This window comes from Malania oleifera, chromosome 8, assembly GCF_029873635.1.
Source record: "Malania oleifera isolate guangnan ecotype guangnan chromosome 8, ASM2987363v1, whole genome shotgun sequence".
In the NCBI taxonomy this organism is placed as follows: Eukaryota; Viridiplantae; Streptophyta; class Magnoliopsida; order Santalales; family Ximeniaceae; genus Malania; species Malania oleifera.
The window spans coordinates 103,707,614-103,715,992 of NC_080424.1; the positions used below are offsets into that span (position 1 = coordinate 103,707,614).

General features: G+C 33.7%; 1 long non-coding RNA gene across 1 annotated transcript; it reads left to right on the top strand.

Moving 5' to 3' along the window:
* Window positions 1-6,167: 6,167 nt before the first annotated feature.
* Window positions 6,168-7,849, top strand: LOC131161449 (uncharacterized). Its single transcript, XR_009138465.1, has 4 exons — window positions 6,168-6,357; window positions 6,450-6,495; window positions 6,594-6,656; window positions 7,695-7,849. It is a non-coding gene; the product is annotated as an uncharacterized LOC131161449 (long non-coding RNA).
* The last annotated feature ends 530 nt before the right edge of the window (window positions 7,850-8,379 follow it).

Genomic DNA, 8,379 nt, shown 5'->3' on the forward strand with positions numbered 1-8,379 from the left:
ACAGGGCGGGTGGCGACCTTCTGCTTGAATTGATGTTGAAGCTTCACTTCAGGATCCATCACTTAATTATATATTATCGTAATATGTTATATTATATTAATATATATTAACATGTTATATTATATAATTTAATTAATGATTATCATTATTTAATTAAGTCAATTATTTAATTTAATTTTACATTTAAATTATTTATTTATTTATTTTTATTTTTACTTTTTTTTTTATCACTACATTCTCCCCTCCTAAAAAGAATTTTGTCCTCAAAATTCGTTACCTAATCTTTCATTTCCATAATTTTATGATTTACTATATCTCATACCATAATCCCAACAACACAATTATATAATTTCCAATATACATCCAAGTTCTCCATATAAGAATCAGTCCTACAACTCAGAAACGAAATCATCTAAGGTTTACCGTGGCTTTTCTAAGGTCGTCGACTACTTCAGAAAAATCATAGGAAATCGTCGACGTATTTCTGCCTCTGAAGTACAAAACAAAATCCTATACTTTCTTACACCAAACCTACTTCTTAACATCTAATCTAACCTATCCACCAAACATCCTTATCCTAACGGATTCCTATACTTTGGTATAAATCATTCCTAGGTTTGTAGAATCTCAAAACCTAATACTTTGACATTTCCATTTCCAAGCAATGTGAAATTAATCACACTTCCGACTGAAAATTGCTCTATACCATCTGTAACGCCCCGACTTCCTAAGTGGGTCCGAAGTGCTACTAATCCATTCATTTATCCGATAATTCACATTCTAATATCATTTATGCAGCGGAAAACATAACTATAATCTTTCAACAAATATAATTCCAGAGTTTTTTACATCCATCTACATTCTAACATAAATCATACATCCACCTGTATTCACATATATACATATCTCCAAAACATATCCTACACTTCCAGTATTCACAACACCAGTATGTTTCACAACCATTCATAAAATCTAAAAGACTTAAAACATAAAACATAAAATATTTACATTCCCAAAAACATCATTAAAATGTTTATACCCTTTTTCTTATATCTCCCAAAAATGCTATAAAACCTCAAACTCTCTAAGCTCGATCTCGAGGAAATCCTGAAAAAAATAAATTCATATTCGAGTGAGACACATCTCAGTAAGGGAAGAAATAATATATTAAAACAGCGTGTGACCAACATGAGTTTATATAACAACATAATATTTAACACTTGAAAATCGTTAACATAATTTCTGAAATCATTCTCTAAGCCTAACCAAACACATGCAAAAGATTTAACTCACGAGATTACTCAAGGATAGGAGTGATTACCCACCCATATAAGTAGCACTAATTTGCTTTGATACTTAGGTAACCCTAGGGTCACTGTTGAAGCATACAAGGGCACTTACCTTACTCAATAAGCCCACAAGTATTAGATTGGTCTCGTACTCTCACAATTCAAACAAAGGTTTACCAGCGAAGGGTCCAAGGATAGGGAAATCTACCCGCCTATACAAGTAAGTTTCCTCTACTCTAGTACGTTATGCAACTACTGCCACATCTGAAATTACTAGCGCACTTGCCTTTCTCAGCAAACCCTCAGGAAAAGAGTACGTCCCGCCCCAATCGTAACATGTTCTACGAGCATAGATACTTCTAGTATCATAATACATTGTTCTTTCTGTCATTACACAACCATTCACATATGTTCATGTTCATAACTTTAACATTTCATTTCATTTCACTTTAAGTGACTCTTTCCCATTTTACATTGTTCACATTTCACACTTTATTTTCGTTTCATTCATTTCCATTTTTATTTCATTTCATTACATACCCAGCATCTTTCAGTTGTTTTACCCAACATCTTTCAACTGTTTTACCCAACATCTTTCAGCTGTTTTATCCAATATTTTTTAACTGTTTTACCCAACATTTTTCAGCTGTTTACATGGTTGCATTAACACACACAAGCAGCATAGTTTATAACATATTTCATTCTTAATGCATTACTTAACCTGCATCTCATACATTTAACACATATTTGCACATAACTTACATTTACTCATGCCACACAATTTAGCAATAAAACTCATACACTGCCTATAAAATAAGTCAACCAACATTTAATGTTTATATACTAAATACCTTTCATTTCTTACATAATTATCCTGAAAATATTTTCCATTTTCATCAGTTCATTTTCGCATATACGTATCTAATAAACAGTCATAAACTCGAAAAAAACATAATTTAAATGGTTGACATTTTAAACTCATACTGAAACATATACACGTATATATAACACAATTTATTTTCCATCAAATTCATAAAAATTCTTGTTTAATATATATTTTTTCCCTTACATGGTTTCTTGAATTACGCCAATAGGGACCCCGAAAAGATACCTGCAGCGCTTACCCGAACACTAGATCAAAAATCTTAATTCCATTAGATCAACCATAAATAAAATATTATTTTAATATTTCCTAGGCCTGTAAATTCTAAATAAATAACTATACCCATAAATATAACTAATTTACTTAATTTCCCAAATTTCACTCTCACTTTGGAGTGGGGCCTAGAAAACCCCTATTGAAAATTTATTCACATCAAAATTATGACAATTGCACTAGGACCACATAGTGGTGCCTGATCGTCGATTTAACGGCAAATTTAAAGCGAAATTGAGAAATTAGAAAAAAAATTGTCTTACCCTAGGAATAGTGCGTAAGTCGCTTCCACGACAAATCCGCTCTAGCAAAAATATTGGCAGCGGAATTAGGAATCCAACGACACCTTCCATTTCCAGATCCGCCACAAATCCGTTGAGAAATTGAGAGAGAGAGAGAGACGAAGACGGACGCAAGCTGGGGCGCAAGAATTTTCACAGGGGGGTGGCGGCCTTTTGTTTGAATTGATCCTGAAGCTTCACTTCAGGATCCATCACTTAATTATATATTATCATAATATATTATATTATACTAATATATATTAATATGTTATATTGTATAATTTAATTAATTAATTTATTTATTTATTTATTTTTATTTTTATTTTTTTTTGAATCACTACACTTGTAGTTTTTAACGGTTCAAGGTTGGTTGAATCGTTGTACCGAGCGTGGGGTATCGCTTAGAGAGGGGGCTCCACCCTAATTGAAGGAGAGATTATAATGGTTTGCTTCGCCCATAAAGAAGCATTATAATGGAATCCTTAGGTGGTCTTGCCTAAGGCGAGGACGTAAGCGGATATAGCCGAACCTCGTAAAAGCTCGATCTCACTCTTTACCCTTACTCTTTAAATTTCTACATATACATATATAAATTGCGTGGTTGTGTATCTAAGTGCAGGAAGTTGAAATATTGAGATTGAGAAAACTTTTAATTTAAGGAAGTACGTTGATTAATCGTTTGCGGAAACCTTGGTTAAAAGGAAGTGCATAAAAGTCCATAAATACAGGGCTTTTATCAAACTCTACGCTGAGTTATACAAACGTTGAATCAAGGAAGTACTGCTGAAACTTATATATTGGTTAAATAACTTGTTGATTGGTTGATTGATTGACATTGTTGAAAGTATCTCATTAAGAATCATTGGCTTGGGTTGATATTAAGTGTGGATTGTGCTTGGTTTAATTAAGCATTAAAAATTAAATCATTCTTACGTGTTTGCTAAGTTTACAAAAGGTTGTGAATTAATAAAAAGATTTAAAAGAAACTTTTAAAAAGACAATTCACCCCCTTCTTGGGACTACACCTTAGTTTTGAGGGTGAACACCAACTTGACCTAAAAGCTTAAGCCTTTTGGGTCTTGGACCCAACCATGTATATAAGCACCCATCATCCAATCAAATTTTCCAATGTGTGACAAACTCACGAGTGGAATTCTCAACATATTTTGGGGCATTTAAAAAATTATTGTGCTCCCTATAATGGGTGATATTATTATGTCTCTTTATCTCCACGTGATGTCGGGCTGCACGTGTGGGGGAGTGTTAAAACTTGATATACATTGTTCGCCCACAATCTAATATATAGCAACAAAGGTTTTAGGTGAGTTCAAAGAAAAATAATTGGGTAGTAAAGAAAATTGGTGATGGAATAAAAAACTCCAAAAAGTCATTAAGATAAAGAAATTGGCTATAAAATATGGCAAAATTGTAGAAATATTGAAAATCTTGAAAAATATAAACAATCGAGAAAAAATGCAAAAAATACTATTAGTAAAGTTAAACATTGAGCTTATGATACTTTATATAATAAACTAAATAAAAAAGAAAGAGAAAAAATACTTATAAACTTGTTAAAATTAGAGAAAGAAAAATGTAAATATTTAAATGATGTAAAATGTATAAAGGATGAAAATGATAATATCTTAATTAGAAAAAAAAATATGTATAAAAGAGGAGTAGCAAAGATACTTTGATAAGTTGTTAATTGAAATCACAACAGTCTTAGAAAAGGAGGAGGTTTGCAGTAAATATAATGAGATCATTAAGTGTAAGAACTCGAACCGTGATAAATGGGTTTAAATAAATAAGAGAGGGGTAAAATTGGTATTTGAACAGGCTTCGTCGACGAAGCCATAGTTTGTCGACGAAGGCCATGCATCTCTCGTCGATGAAGTTTAAAGGCTCGTTGACGAGAAAAAGCCGAGGACTCTCGGGAAACTGGTGATATTAGGATTCGTCGACGAATCCACCGTCTCGTCGACGAGAAGACTATAGAGCCTTGTCGACAAGGACACCATCTTGTCGATGAGTTTGCCCGAGTTAAAGGGCTATAAATAGCATTTTTCATTACCTCCAAGCTAAGAAAACTCAAATATCTTCTCTCTATCTCTTTAAAACTCTCCCTACTCTCTATCTCTCTAGATTTCTTCGTCGTTCGTCATGAGAATCGTAAATCTGAAGTTACCACGAGAATCGTGGAAGGATTCTTTACAAGTTCTATGAATTGGAATCCTGTTTCGGAGATTTTTGGGTTTTGGCGAAAAATCGAGGTAAGACTCGGTTTTCAATTCTGAACATATAGTTTAGTAGAGAACAGTGTTATGAGTATCTTCTATACTGTAATTTGTAGGTTTTGGAAATCGGTTCGTTGTTTAGGGGCCTTAGAGTTCGGGAATCTCTCTTAGGGGAAATGTAAGGGGAATTGTGTTTATATCGGTTATTTTTGAAATCGGACTCGGTAGAACTATGGTTCATGGTTCTATGTGTGTTTTGGCTACTCATTTGGGGGGATCTAACAGGGAAAACTATGGGTTTTTCATGACTCAGGGCCGGCTCATCCTTTAGGCCATTGAGGTGTTCGCTATTTTTGGGGCCCCCAAATTTTTTTATTAATATAATAATATATTTTTGGGGTCTTAAATTTTTTTTAATTAAATAATGTTAATATTATTTATTATGCTCTTTTCTCATGCATTAAGTTCTCAACTAACAAATAAATGTAATTTAATTCTTTTTTTTTTTAAGTCTCATTGACTTTTCAACTAATAACTTTATTATATTTCTAACTATCTATTGCTCTCATCTCTCTCTCTCTCTCTTAACTTTTCTAAAAAAATCTTTTCATCTCTCACACTCTTACTCTCATCTCTTAGTTTCTCTATGATTTTTGCTCCGACTCTTGTGTTCATCATCTTCAAGCCTCTGATTCTCTGTAATTTTCATCAATCCTAATTTTGATTTTAATGTTTGTGCATTATTTTTCTATTATTTTCACTCTTAATTTTTTTCTATTTTTTGTTAGATTTTGAAAGTTTTGAGGTTAGAGCGTTGTATCCGGTAAGAATCCGATATCTCTAAAGTCTCTGTAGTAACCGGGAAAAAAAAATAAAATTTAAAGTAATAATAATAATAAAATAATAAAATAATAAAATAAAATTAATTAATTAAATTAACAAGTAAAATGAATAGTATGATAAGGACAAAATATATATATATATATATATATATAAAAGTAATTATGATATTATATATATATATATATATGTATATAATACAAGCTTCTTCAAAAAAAAAAAAAAAAAAGCTTTGAAAAGTCAAATAAATTCAAACCACAAGCTTAAGCTTTGAAAAGTCAAATAAATTCAAACCACAAGCTTAAGCTTTGAAAAGTCAAAAAAAAAAATAAAAATCAAATTTGAATTGGATTCATTTGGTGTGCGTGAGTGCACTCTTCTCTCTCTCTCTCTCTCTCTCTCTCTCTCTCCTACGACTCTCTCTCTCTTCGATTCCGGGCTCGTTTTACACCGGATCGACAAACCGAAGCCACCACGACGTTCCTGGCGAAGTTCTCTACAAGTCTACCAGAGCGGATCGTCAGGAAAACGAAGTTGGATTTCATCCCAAATCCAAGGTAAGGCTTTATATTCAATATTTGGATTTTTGACAGTTGAAGAAAGTGATATACGCGTAAAAATACTGAACTTTAATACTGAAAATTTTCAGTTCCAGGGTATTGATTGGGAAAGTTGGGAATTATCCCTAAGTTGAGGTAAGACTTTTTAAGTCGAATTTGACTTAGTGGTAGTTATAGAAAATGTTGTACGTACGAAAATACTAAACTTTAATTCTGCAAGTTTTCATTTTCAGGGTGTTGAGTTGAGAACCTTGTGGGTACGGGGAAGATTTTCTTAGGGGCTTTGCAGGAATCAGGTAAGAGGATAAACTAAACTAGTTTTGTTTTGAGAAAATGTATGTATATATATATAGCATCTGGTTTCAGGAAAAATAAATATATTTATATATATGATTTATATTTGGAAAATACTGTTTAAATGATGATATGTTGAATACGTAGAAAATTTGTTTAGTGTGGCATGAGTATAAAATGTTGTGAAATACTGTTTTTTTTTTTTTGAATGGGGACGATATGGATTTCTATGATGGAAAACCGGCGTACGGGCCGAGATATTTTTATATGTATATGTGATTTGCCGGCGTACGGGCCGTGCTATGTGATTTGCCAGCGTACGGGCTGTGCTATGTGATTTTCCGGTGTACGGGCCGTGCTATGTTAAAATGTGTAATACCGGTGTACGGGCCGATGATTTTCATGATACACGTATATATGTGAAATGATATGATTGATGTGAAAATAAATGATATGAGATATTTATGTATCACGGTTTTAGTATATGTATATGATATCAGAACCTGGTTGGCTTGGTCTAAGCTAGCACTTGCACGGTACCGTTGCTATGTGTCCATGGTCCTCGTGATCATGATATCTGTGTTAACGCCGCTGTATGGAGTGGTGTGAGATTGGATGGTCGATGTGGTTATTTTAAAGAAGTGTGCTGTTATCGCCCCTGGTGTACGGACCAGTCTGGGTAGACCCATCGGACCTACAGACTACTGTTTGACTTGGCAGTGGTCGGCCAACCATTGTCAGGTCCCGCCTTCGGGCCACACAACCCAGTCATGTAGGGGTAATACATGACAACAGCCAGCTAACCTACTAGGATTGTTTTATGTTATTATTAGTGTATGAGATGAGATATGTTTATGAAAATGCAGTATATTCTGCTATGTGTTGATATATATGTATGTTTTCCCAGATTTGATAAATAATATTGAATATGTTATGTATGGTATATGTAGAACACAGAATACTCATGTTTTCACACACTGGTATTAGTTTATTTCGCTTACTGAGAGGTGTCTCACCCCTAAATCTTATACATTTTTCAGGAGCCCCTAATAGGAGAGCGGGAAAAGCCCCGTTGATCTAGATCAGTTGTTTGCCCTCTTTGGAAGGGTAAGTTTTTGGTAGGGACAGTTAGGTTTTGTGGGGATTGTCCCTAAATTTCATTTTTGAGATGTATATACTGTGAGATAGTAATTGTAGTGACTCTGGTATGTGTTATGCACATTATGATGAGATGTATATGATTTTATACTTTTTGCTGCGTAGGCTTCTGCTGTATGTTTTGTTATATCCCTAGTGCCCACAGGCCCAGGTGGATTGTGACTTGCTGAGTTGGAATGTATGATGTGATGATAATTTATTTATATATAAAAAAAAATAATATGTGAAAAAGGAGCAGGTCGTTACAGTTGGTATTAGAGCCTAGGTTGCTAGGTTCTGTAGACTTTAGAGTGCAGCAGGAACAATACCAGAGTTTAGGAAATGATTTGAGGTTTTGTTCTACAGTCTAGAGGTAGGACTTCCGTGGTAGTTTCTGTGCTTTTCCTGGGGTGACGATTTCAGGAAAACCGTAGTAAGCTATTGTCGGGTTGTGTTCCTAGAATGTAGGACTGGGGATTAACAATGAGTTAGAAATGTTGAGATGAGTGGTGAGGATAGGTGGGTAAATTATGAGGATAGGATTACTGAATTGCAACTGCTCTTTTCCAGGATGGATCCAGAAGGAAA